The sequence below is a fragment of the Mustelus asterias genome, chromosome 21 (genome assembly GCF_964213995.1).
Source record: "Mustelus asterias chromosome 21, sMusAst1.hap1.1, whole genome shotgun sequence".
Classification (NCBI taxonomy): domain Eukaryota; kingdom Metazoa; phylum Chordata; class Chondrichthyes; order Carcharhiniformes; family Triakidae; genus Mustelus; species Mustelus asterias.
The window spans coordinates 8762727-8776104 of record NC_135821.1 but is presented as its reverse complement, the minus strand read 5'-3'; the positions used below and the strand labels follow the sequence as shown (position 1 = coordinate 8776104).

General features: G+C 45.0%; 1 protein-coding gene across 2 annotated transcripts in view; it reads left to right on the top strand.

Annotated features, from left to right (window-relative positions):
• The window catches only part of bcat2 (branched chain amino-acid transaminase 2, mitochondrial), a 53666-nt gene that overhangs the window by 8323 nt on the left and 31965 nt on the right, over positions 1–13378 (top strand). The window contains exon 1 of one of the 2 annotated variants that reach the window (XM_078237476.1): positions 12008–12026. The exons of the other annotated variant lie outside the window; for it this stretch is intronic. The gene's annotated coding sequence lies outside the window, so the exon portion shown is untranslated. Of the gene's footprint in view, positions 1–12007; positions 12027–13378 lie in introns of those variants that run through there. 2 annotated transcript variants of the gene reach the window in all.

Genomic DNA, 13378 nt, shown 5'->3' with positions numbered 1-13378 from the left:
GGAGATGCCGGCGTTGGACTGGGGTAAACACAGTAAGAAGTTTAACAACACCAGGTTAAAGTCCAACAGGTTTGGTTGGTTAGTCCCACATGGCAGGTTGGTTAAGAAGGTTAAGGCTCATGGGATACAAGGAGAAGTGGCTAGATGGGTGGAGAACTAGGTTGGCCATAGGAGACAGAGGGTAGTGGTCGAAGGGTCTTTTTCCGGCTGGAGGTCTGTGACCAGTGGTGTTCCGCAGGGCTCTGTACTGGGACCTCTGCTATTTGTGATATATATAAATGATTTGGAAGAAGGTGTAACTGGTGTAATCAGCAAGTTTGCGGATGACACGAAGATGGCTGGACTTGCGGATAGCGAAGAGCATTGTCGGGCAATACAGCAGGATATAGATAGGCTGGAAAATTGGGCGGAGAGGTGGCAGATGGAGTTTAATCCGGATAAATGCGAAGTGATTCATTTTGGAAGAAATAATGTAGGGAGGAGTTATACAATAAATGGCAGAGTCATCAGGAGTATAGAAACACAGAGGGACCTAGGTGTGCAAGTCCACAAATCCTTGAAGGTGGCAACACAGGTGGAGAAGGTGGTGAAGAAGGCATATGGTATGCTTGCCTTTATAGGACGGGGTATAGAGTATAAAAGCTGGAGTCTGATGATGCAGCTGTATAGAACGCTGGTTAGGCCACATTTGGAGTACTGCGTCCAGTTCTGGTCGCCGCACTACCAGAAGGACGTGGAGGCGTTAGAGAGAGTGCAGAGAAGGTTTACCAGGATGTTGCCTGGTATGGAGGGTCTTAGCTATGAGGAGAGATTGGGTAGACTGGGGTTGTTCTCCTTGGAAAGACGGAGAATGAGGGGAGATCTAATAGAGGTGTACAAGATTATGAAGGGTATAGATAGGGTGAACAGTGGGAAGCTTTTTCCCAGGTCGGAGGTGACGGTCACGAGGGGTCACGGGCTCAAGGTGAGAGGGGCGAAGTATAACTCAGATATCAGAGGGACGTTTTTTACACAGAGGGTGGTGGGGGCCTGGAATGCGCTGCCAAGTAGGGTGGTGGAGGCAGGCACGCTGACATCGTTTCAGACTTACCTGGATAGTCACATGAGCAGCCTGGGAATGGAGGGATACAAACGATTGATCTAGTTGGACCAAGGAGCGGCACAGGCTTGGAGGGCCGAAGGGCCTGTTTCCTGTGCTGTAATGTTCTTTGTTCTTTGTTTATTTGGTAGCAAAAGCCACACAAGCTTTCGGAGCTCCAAGCCCCTTCTTCAGGTGAGTTTGTGTCTTTATATGCTCTGTTTGTGAACAGAATTCCCACTCACCTGAAGAAGGGGCTTGGAGCTCCGAAAGCTTGTGTGGCTTTTGCTACCAAATAAACCTGTTGGACTTTAACCTGGTGTTGTTAAACTTCTTACTGTGTCCTACCATAGAGACAATTTTGAATCCAGTTAGCTAGCTGTCCCTGGATCCCAAGTGACCTAACCTTCCAAACTAGCCTGCAATGTGGGACCTTGTCAAAGGCCTTGCTAAAATCCATATAGATAACATCTACTGCCCTACCCTCATCCATCCTCTTGGTTATCTCTATGGAAAAACTCTAAAAGATTCATCAAACATGACTTCCCATGCACAAAGCCCTGCTGACTATCCAAATGTTGGATATATACTGATTCAGGAAACTTTCTTGGACACATTTAACAAATTCCACTCTGTCCAGGCCCTTTGCATTCTGGGTGGCCTACTCAATACTGGGGAAATCAAAATCTCCCACTAATACTTCCCTATTATTCTTACAATTATCTGCAATCTGTCTTCACATTTACTCCTCTAGTTCCCGCTACCTATTGGGGGGAATGGGAGGTTCCATCATACAGTCCCATCAGAGTGACCATCCCTTTCTTGTTTCTAAGTTCTACCCACGTTTGCATGTTCTTCCGATGTCTGCATGGGTTTCCTCCGGGTGCTTCAGTTTCCTCCCACAGTCCAAAAACATGCAGGTTAGGTTGACTAGTGAAGCTCAATTGCCCCTTTGGATCAGGGAGATTAGCAGGGTAAATATGTGGGGTTACGGGGATAGAGCCTGGGTTGGATTGATTTTGGTGCAGACTTGGCCTCTTTCTGCACTATAGGGATTCCGTTATATGGCCTCATTTGATGAACCTCCAAGAATATTGTCTCTAAGGACTATTGTTATGTCCTCCATTATCAAAAAGGCAATTCCTGCTGCTTGCTTACCTGTACCTCTGACGTGCCTGTAGCACCTGTATCTTGAAACATTGAGCTGCCATGTTTCTGTTATGGCTATAATATTCTAGTCCCCAGAGCCAGTGCACGCTCTGAGCTCATCCGCCTTAACTGTTTAGCTTCGTGCATTGAAATTAACGCAGTTTAAACCAGAAGTTTTTTCTCTCCCTTTACTGTGCCCCTGGCTATCCTGACTACTAAACTTGCTCTCATTGGCTACTGTATTTTCCCTGACTCCTCGTTGGCCCTCTCTTGCTCAGAGTCCCAATCCCTGCCAAACTATTTTACCTCCCGGGTAGCACTAGCAATTTTCCCTGCAAGGATATTGGACCTCCTCCAGTCCCTCTTGTACAGGTCACGGCTACCCCAGAAGAGATCCCAATGATCCAAGAACCTAAATCCCTGCAACATGCACCAGCTCGTCAGCCACACATTCATCTGGCCTATCTTTCTATTTCTGGTGTTCACCTTCAGAATGTTTTGCCACCGCTCAGAGACATCCTTAACCCTGGCACCCGGGGGGCAACACACCATAAGAACATAAGAACTACGAGCAAGAGTAGGCCATCTGGCCCCTCGAGCCTGCTCCGCCATTCAATAACATCATGGCTGATCTTTTTGTGGACTCAGCTCCACTTACCCGCCCGCTCACCATAACCCTTAATTCCTTTACTGTTCAAAAATTTATCTATCCTTGCCTTAAAAACATTCATGAGGTAGCCTCAACTGCTTCACTGGGCAAAGAATTCTACAGATTCACAATCCTTTGTGTGAAGAAGTTCCTCCTCAACTCAGTCCTAAATCTGCTTCCCCTTATTTTGAGGATATGCCCCCTAGTTCTAGTTTCACCTGCCAGTGGAAACAACTTCCCTGCTTCTATCTTATCTATTCCCTTCATAATCTTATATATTTCTATAAGATCTCCCCTCATTCTTCTGAATTCCAATGAGTATAACCCCAGTCTACTCAGTCTCTCCTCATAAGCCAACCCTCTCAACTCTGGAATCAACGTAGTGAATCTCCTCTGCACCCCCTCCAGTGCCAGTATATCCTTTCTCAAGTAAGGAGACCAAAACTGTACACAGTACTCCAGGTGTGGCCTCATCAGCACCCTATACAGCTGCAACATAATCTCGCTGTTTTTAAACTCCGTCCCTCTAGCAATGAAGGACAAAATTCCATTTGCCTTCTTAATTACCTGCTGCACCTGCAAACCAACTCCTTGAGATTCCTGCACAAGGATACCCAGGTCCCTCCACAGCAGCATGCTGCATTTTTTTACCATTTAAATAATAGTCCATTTTGCTGTTATTCCTACCAAAATGGATGACCTCACATTTACCAACATTGTACTCCATCTGCCAGACCCTCGGCCACTCACTTAAATTATCTATATCCTTTTGCAGACTTTCAGCGTCCTCTGCACACATTGCTCTTCCACCCATCTTAGTGTCATCTGCGAATTTTGACACAGTACACTTGGTTCCCAACTCCAAATCATAAACAATTGCGGTCCCAACGCTGATCCCTGAGGCACACCACTAGTCACTGATCGCCAACCAGAAAAACACCCATTTACCCCCACCCTTTGCTTTCTGTTAGTTAACTAATCCTCTATCCATGCTAATACATTACCCGTAACACTGTGCACCTTTATCTTATGTAGCAGTCTTTGGTGCGGCACCTTGTCAAATGCCTTCTGGAAATCCAGATACACCACATCCACAGGTTCCCCATTGTCCACTGCACATGTAATGTTCTCAAAGAATTCCACCAAATTAGTCAAACATGACCTGCCCTTCATGAACCCATGCTGCGTCTTACCAATGGGACAATTTATATCCAGATGTCTCGCTATTTCTTCCTTGATGATAGATTCAAGCATTTTCCCTACTACAGAAGTTAAGCTAACCGGCCTATAGTTACCTGCCTTTTGTCTACCTCCTTTTTTAAACAGTGGCATCACATTTGCTGTTTGACCAGCAGCTGCAGTATTTTGCCTCTCTCCTAGGGTTAGCCAGTCTGTTTTTCCTTTTAAGGAACCTCTTAAATAACGTAAGGTGACTTGCAGAGTAGAGATACAACTTAAATGAAGATTGAAGAAGCGAAAGATGCTCCAAAGTCTGTGCCAATGAAGTGATCAGTTATGTGCTGCCAGCATTGAATGTTTAATGTGTTTCAGTGTAATTTGTTCAATACGTACTGCAAATAACAATTCAAACTAATCATGAGGAATTCCTTCCTTCATTGTTTGCTCCGTTAATCGCAAGGTAAGCTCTTCACTTGCAGTTCCAAAATGAAATGAAGTCAGTTAAGTTTAAAATTACAACACCAAACTAGCTAATCCCAGCTATGGTAAATGAAAGTTTGCAATTGCCATCACTGGCTTGAAAAAGTTCAATACCTGATCAGGCTTTCCCCTGGAAAACCATTAAGCTAACTGATCTCTTGTGAAAATTGTCAACAATTCCTGGGTTAGAGAATGCAAAAGTTTCTACACTTGTATGGAATTCATATTAATATGGTATCCAAATAATCACTTTCTAGTACAGAACTTGAGTATTACTGAAAAAAAGATACTTGCTGATGAAGCTTGCACTCATCAGGACAGATGGCGTACCACAGGGATCTGTGTTGGGCCCCCTATTATTTGTCACTAATATAAATGACATTGATGACTATGTGGGGGGTAGGATCAGTAAGTTTATGGGTGACACAAAGATTGGACGGGTGGTTAACAGTGAGGCGGAGTGTCTTGGGCTACAAAAATATATAGACGGAATGGTCAAATGGGCAGATAAGTGGCAGATGTTATTTAACCCTGAAAAGTGTGAGATGATACACTTTGGAAGGAGCAATTTGATAAGAAATTCCTTAATGAATGGTAGGACACTTGGAAGTTCTGTGGAACAAAGGGACCTTGGCGTGTTTGTCCACAGATCTCTGAAGGCGGAAGGGCATGTTAGTAGGCTGGTGAAAAAGGTATATGGGACATTGCCTTTATCAATTGAGTAAGAAGTTTAACAACACCAGGTTAAAGTCCAACAGGTTTATTTGGTAGCAAAAGCCACACAAGCTTTCGGAGCTCCAAGCCCCTTCTTCAGGTGAGGGGCTTGGAGCTCCGAAAGCTTGTGTGGCTTTTGCTACCAAATAAACCTGTTGGACTTTAACCTGGTGTTATTAAACGTCTTACTGTGTTTACCCCAGTCCAACGCCGGCATCTCCACATCATGTTTATCAATTGAGGCATAGGTTACAAAAGCAGGGAAGTCACTTTGGAGTTGTACAGAACTTTAGAGAGGCCACAGCTGGAGTACTGTGTGCAGTTCTGGTCACCACATTATCGGAAGAATGTGATTGCACTGGAAGGCGTGCAGAGGAGATTCACCAGGATGCTGCCTGGGATGGAACATTTAAGTTATGAAGAGAGGTTGGGTAGGCTTGGGTTGTTTTCATTGGAGCAGAAAAGACTGAGAGGTGACCCAATCGAGGTGGACAAGATTATGAAAGACATGGACAGAATAGAACATAGAACATTACAGCGCAGTACAGGCCCTTCGGCCCTCGATGTTGCGCCGACCAGTGGTACCAATCTAAAGCCCCTCTAATCTACGCTATTCCAATATCATCCATATGTTTATCCAATAACCACTTGAACGCTCTCAACGTTGACGAGTCCACCACTGCTGCAGGCAGGGCATTCCACGCCCTTACTACTCTCTGAGTAAAGAACCTACCTCTAACATCTGTCCTATATCTCTCACCCCTCAATTTAAAGCTATGTCCCCTCGTGCTAGCCAACACCATCCGAGGAAAAAGAATGGATAAGGAGCAGCTGTTCCCGGTAGTTGAAGGGTCAGTCACAAGGGGACATAGGTTCAAGGTGAGGGGCAGGTGGTTTAGGGAGGACGTGAGGAAAAACATTTTTACCCAGAGGGTGGTGACGGTCTGAAATACACTGCAAAAGTATGGTAGAGAAGCGGGTTACCTCACATCCTTCAAAAAGTATCTGGATGAGCACTTCGCACATCATAACATTCAGGGCTACGGGCCAAGTGCTGGCAGATGGGATTAGGTGAGAGTTCAGATGTTTCTAATGTGTTAGTGTGGACTTGATGGGCCGAAGGACCTCTTCTGTGCTGTATGATTGTATGCAAAAATATCAAATTTCAAAGGGAGCAACAATTTAAACTGTCTAAAAAAAAAAGGTGCTGATTGGTTGGCAAGTTAACTCCAATAAAGGCATTGGCGTGGAGAATGCACCAGGGGACTATTGCCCTCAGACCTGGACATGTTCCTTTTGCTTGCAGAAAACAGGTCCCTGCATACCAATATTTGTAGCTTTGAGCAAGCATAAGTGAGTCACATTAGAAGTCTGACTCATAATCTTAAATTGGTTGTTCGTGTAATTATTAGCACACTCAGGATTGTTCAGGAAGGGCTGTCCAATCACAGAATCACATCTGACATTCTTCTCCAAGTAGTAGTAATTGGGGATAGTGTAGTTAAGGGCATAGACACTGTTCTCTGTGACCAGGATAAGCAATACCGTAGGTTGTGTTGCCTGCCTGGTGCTCGGGTCCAGGATGTATCATCTGGGCTGCAGAGGAATCTGGAGTGGGAGGGTGAAAATCCAGTTGTCGTGGTCCATGTAGGTGCCAATGACATAGACAAAACAGGAACTAAGGATCTGCAGAGGGAGTACGAAGAGCTGGGGAACAAATTAAAAAGCAGAACCAACAAGGTGGTAATCTCTGGATTACTACCTGAGCCACGCGCAAATTGGCGCAGGGTTAATAGGATTAAGGAGACGAATGCCTGGCTCAAGGATTGGTGTGGGAGGAATGGGTTCGAATTCATGGGGCATTGGCACCAGTGTTTGGGCAGATGGGACCTGTATAGATGGGATGGTCTCCGTTTGAACCGTGCTGGGACCAGAGTCCTAGCGAATCGTATCACTAGGGCTGTAGCTAGGGCTTTAAACTAATTTATGGGGGGGGAGGGTGCAGAGGTAAGTGGAATTCCGAAATCAATGGTAGAGGAGAGGGAGCGAGTGCAAGTGAATGAGGGCATTCAAGTAGTTAAAGGAGTAGAGGGCGAGGGAGAGGTTGATAGCGTTTCATCAAATCAGGTCCAGATAAAAGCTGGAATAAAGACACTTTGCCTGAATGCACGAAGCATTCGGAACAAAGTTAATGAGTTGATGGTGCAAATCAGCACAAATGGGTATGATCTGGTGGCCATTACAGAAACGTGGCTGCAGGGAGACCAGGACTGGGAGATGAATATCCAGGGGTATCAGGCATTTGGACAGGAAGGAAAAGGTGGTGGAGTAGCTCTGTTAATAAAAGATAATATCAGGGTAGTAGTGAGGGATGACATAGGCTCTAAGGAACAAAACGTGGAATCGTTATAGAACAAACAAAGAACAAAGAACAATACAGCACAGGAACAGGCCCTTCGGCCCTCCAAGCCCGTGCCGCTCCCCGGTCCAGGATTGAATCCTGAATCCAGGATCCCCGCCCAATTTTCCAGCCTATCTACATACCAATATCCTATCCACCGAGCTGTCCCTCACAGCTACGATGCTTTGTTCATTACAACCTATTAACTTACCCCCACCCCCCCATTCCAGACCATGTGATCTCCAGGGAGAGGCGAAAACCCAGAGTGAAAAACCCCAGGGCCAATATGGGGAAAAAAAATCTGGGAAATTCCTCTCCGACCCCCTGAGGCGATCGAAACGAGTCCAGGAGATCACAATGGCCCCGATCGGAAAATGCTTCCCAACCCTAGTCATTTCCACTTCCACGAACACCATATGAATTCCCTGCCCCCGAGACAGGTTCCCAACTATCCGCAGTCTCACTCTGTACTGGCACCAGCAAGATGATCATAGAATGAAGCCTTGAAACGAGAAACCAGGAACAATTAGCCCGCGCCGCTCCCTGGTCCAAACTAGACCACTCTTTTGTATCCCTCCATTCCCACTCCGTTCATATAGCTGTCTAGATAAGTCTTAAACGTTCCCAGTGTGTCCGCCTCCACCACCTTGCCCGGCAACACATTCCAGGCCCCCACGACCCTCTGTGTGAAATATGTCCTTCTGATATCTGTGTTAAACCTCCCCCCCTTCACCTTGAACCTATGACCCCTCGTGAACGTCACCACCGACCCGGGGAAAAGCTTCCCACCGTTCACCCTATCTATGCCTTTCATAATTTTATACACCTCTATTAAGTCTCCCCTCATCCTCCGTCTTTCCAAGGAGAACAACCCCAGTTTCCCCAATCTCTCCTCATAACCAAGCCCCTCCATACCAGGCAACATCCTGGTAAACCTCCTCTGTACTCTCTCCAAAGCCTCCACGTCCTTCTGGTAGTGTGGCGACCAGAACTGGACGCAGTATTCCAAATGCGGCCGAACCAACGTTCTATACATCTGCAACATCAGACCCCAACTTTTATACTCTATGCCCCGTCCTATAAAGGCAAGCATGCCATATGCCTTCTTCACCACCTTCTCCACCTGTGACGTCACCTTCAAAGATCTGTGGACTTGCACACCCAGGTCCCTCTGCGTCTCTACACCCTTTATGGTTCTTCCATTTATCGTGTAGCTCCTCCCTACATTATTCCCACCAAAATGCATCACTTCGCATTTATCAGGATTGAACTCCATCTGCCATTTCCTTGCCCAAATTTCCAGCCTATCTATATCCTTCTGTAGCCTCTGACAATGTTCCTCACTATCTGCAAGTCCTGCCAGTTTTGTGTCGTCCGCAAACTTACTGATCACCCCAGTTACTCCTTCTTCCAGATCATTTATATAAATCACAAACAGCAGAGGTCCCAATACAGAGCCCTGCGGTACACCACTAGTCACAGGCCTCCAGCCGGAAAAAGACCCTTCCACTACCACCCTCTGTCTTCTATGACCAAGCCAGTTCTCCACCCATCTAGCCACCTCCCTTATTATCCCATGGGATCCAACCTTTTTCACTAGCCTACCATGAGGGACTTTGTCAAATGCTTTACTAAAGTCCATATAGACAACATCCACGGCCCTTCCTTCGTCAACCATTTTGGTCACTTATGGGTAGAGATAAGGAATAGTAGGGGGAGAAAGACACTAGTAGGCGTGGTCTATAGGCCCCCAAATAATAATGTTGAGGTGGGGAGGGCTATAAACAAGCAAATAATGGATGCGTGCAAAAACGGAACGGCAATAATCATGGGGGACTTCAACCTGCATATTGATTGGCTGACTCAAGTTGGAAGGGTTGGGATGGAGGAAGAGTTCTTAGAATGCTGTCGGGATAGTTACCTTGAACAGTATGTTACAGAACCGACAAGGGAACGAGTTATTTTAGATCTGGTAATGTGTAACGAGGTAGGTAGAATTAAGGATGTTCTTGTGAAGGACCCTCTTGGGTCAAGTGATCACAATATGGTCGAATTTCTGATACAAATGGAAGAGGAGAAAGTAGGGTCCCATACCAGTGTCCTCTGTTTGAACAGAGGGAAGCACGATAGGATGTTTGGTCTCTGATGTAGAGTAGACCGCATTGGGAGCAGCAAATGCAATAGACCAGATTAAAGGTAGTACATGTGAAGTGTTGCTTCACCTGAAAGGGGTGTTTAGGACCTGGGATGGTGAGCAGAGAGGAGGTAAAAGGGCAGGTGTTGCACCTTCTATGATTGCATGGGAAGGTGCCGTGGGCAAGGGGTGAGGTGTTGGGTGACAGAGGAGTGGACCAGGGTGTCCCAGAGCGAACAGAATGCTGAGGGGGAGGGTGGGGAAAATGTGTTGAGTGGTGACATCATGCTGGAGTTGGTAGAAATGGCGGAGGACTCTATTCTCTCTCCACAGATGCTGTCAGGCCTGCTGAGATTTTCCAGCATTTTCTGTTTTTGTTGTGTGGCTAACTCTTAACCCTAACACACTCTCTCTGACTGTAATTAAACCAACATCTCCCAGCTCCCAGAATATGAATTGAGGAGACAAAATAAATCATGAGCTTCTGAAAGAGGGAAACTAACAATTGCAACACAGACAAACCCATTTGTTCCCTTTGACCTGCAGATGGACTTATGTATTTTCAACAATTCCTATGCATATTTCCATCTCCAGGACTTGTGATTTCTTTTTATCTGAAACCCTCACAGTTGTGGAAAAAGCCTGATTTGCCACTGTGTCTGCTAGAGATATCATTTGAATCTTAAATTTGTAAAGTCCAAGATGTTTGAATATCAGATTTCCCAGTTGCATCTTGTTAATACGGCCAAACCTCGGTGCTGGCTGGGAGAGTTGCCTAAGATTCGGTGAAGAGTGAAGAAATAGATGAGGGAAAGTGCTGGCTGGTTTTTTTTTATATACAAACACAGAGATCAGTAAATAGAAAATATTACAATAATAACATTTGGAATTATTTGACAGCTGGTTGCTATTTTCTGCTGGACATGTGTTTGCAAGACATTGGACAAGGACAGGTTTAAATTTCCCTCAAAAGCCAAACATGAGGAATAACAATTGGGGGTGAGTTAGGAGAGAGCAGCCACGCCCAAGCGGCCTCACTCAGCAATTGTAAGGAGTGGAGGGGAGTATAAGACACTGGTACAAAGCCTCTACTATTGTACATTTGCTTATGTTTTAGAGAAATGTCTGTCAAAACCTTATAACATTGATATCCCACAACCATTCGGAGCTTATTGCCCTTTCTTTAACAACCAAGCCCTTGCACGGCTAAACATTTTTCATTGCTTTGAGAGAAAAAGTTTCTTTAATTTCCTTACCTTGAGTATCACTGATTCCCTGAAGTTGTCCCAAACAGTGATGCAGCTTTTTAAAAATAAGTAGAATGTAATGTAACTTTAAATAGGGGGAAACTTACACTGTAGTTCCCTTTTATATTGGAGCTTCATGGGCTTTGCTGCTAGTATTCTCCACTTAATGTGTCCACAGACAAAGGACTGTACTTTGAACCAAGCCGAGCTGTTTATATATCAGAAAAGATCCTTCTAACCTTTGAATTGCTGAGCTAATGAAATGCAAATGAATCTTTTTGCCTGAGCAATAAATGATTGTTGAAGACTGCACTACTTGGAATTTGTAATTCTAATTACTGTAGCTTTAACTAGCAGTGTTCTGCTTGGAAGATTTTATTTCATTTATATTTTAAAATCTCTGCTCACTTGGAGATCTATGCTGTTATGATCAGACTGCTAGCCACTTCTTCAAAGTGTGCACAATGCTGAGATTTCGACATTCTGTCGCGCTGCTTCAAAAACAGTATGCCTTATTCCCTCTCAGAAATACTTCTCAAACAGCATATTATTTTGATGTACAAGGGCTGTTCTTATGTAGGCATAAGTAGTAATTTTGAACATAATGAGAGCCCACAAATGATTTAAGGAAAAAGTTGCTGCCACCCTTTTATCTATGACGGACTTGCAGCAAACCATCCATTGAGAAGGTGTGTCTTTGTTTAGTCCACTTTTGCTCATGCCTGTGAAGGCCAGTTGAGACACAGGTTCTGCCACCAGCACTGCACGTGAAGCTGCCAAGTGACATTGTGCCTGTTGCCAAGCTGCTAGTCATCATGATAGTGCATGCCAGTCCACTGAAGGTGTCACTGTTTCCCTCTTTTGCCAGGTGGTGACTCCCAGGTGCAATAGCCAATGTTTAGGGCCTTCGTGTCACACTCACAAATATCCTTGAAGCAGAGCGTTGGGTGTCCCACTGGTCAGCTGCTTCCGGCCACCATAAAGAAAGGCCTTGGGTATGTGGCCGTCTTTTATCCTGCAGATAAGCTTAATCCACTGAAGCTGCCTCTGTTTGATTAGTGCCAGCACACTTGCCACATTTGTTGTTTTTTTCCTGCCAGGATATATTTCTATAGCACCACCTACAGTGAAGATAGAAATTAATAAACTTATTTTCTTGGTAGCTGCAAGTCACCCATGTTTCACAACCATCGAGCAAGGTGCTGAGAGCACAGGCCTTATAAATCATCACAAACAGAAAATTCTGGAAACACTCAGCAGGTTTGGCAGTATCTGTGGAGAGAAAAGTATTGTTTCTTGTGAACATACCGTTCATAGAGAAGGAAACGAGAGAGTGCATAATGTCGTGCTACAGTCTTAGGGTGTAGAGAAAGATCAACTTAAAGCAAAGTAAGTCCATTCAAAGGTCTGACAGCAGCAGGCAAGAAGCTGTTCTTGAGTCGGTTGGTACGTGACCTCAGACTTTTGTACCTTTTTCCCAAAGGAAGAAGGTGAAAGAGAGAATGTCCGGGGTGCCTGGGATCCTTAATTATGCTGGCTGCTTTTCCGAGGCAGCGGGAAGTGTAGACAGAGTCAATGGATGAGAGGCTGGTTTGCGTGATGGATTGGGCTACATTCACGACTTTTTGTAGTTCCTTGCACTCTTGGGCAGAGCAAGAGCCATACCAAGCTGTGAAACAACCAGAAAGAATGCTTTCTATGGTGCATCTGTAAAAGTTGGTGAGAGTTGTAGCTGACAAGCACCCCGGACATTCTGTCTTCCACCTTCTTCCGTCGGGAAAAAGATATAAAAGTCTGAGATCACGTACCAACCGACTCAAAACAGCTTCTTTCCTGCTGCCATCAGACTTTTGAATGGACCTACCTCGCATTAAGTTGATTTTTCTCTGCACCCTAGCTAAGACTGTAACACTACATTCTGCATTCTCTCATTTCCTTCTCTATGAACAGTATGCTTTGCATAGCACACAAGAAACAATACTTTCCAATGTTTTATCTCCAAATGAGCCACTTCATCTAATTCCCTTCCCGATAGTTTCTTATACTCTTCAATTACCTCTTGTAGACAAATTTTAAAAGTTCCCCTTTATAGGTTTTATAGACTCTGCTTCAATTTTGTTATTCATAGAACATAGAAAAATACAGCAGAAACAGGTCTTTCGGCCCTCAAGTTGCGCCGGTCATGTCCCTACCTACCTAGGCTTATATATAGGCTTACCTATAACCCTCAATCCTATTAAGTTCCATGTACTCATCCAGAAGTCTCTTCAAAGACCCTATCGAGTTTGCCTCCACCACTACTGACGGCAGCTGATTCCACTCGCCCACCACCCTCTGAGTGAAAAAC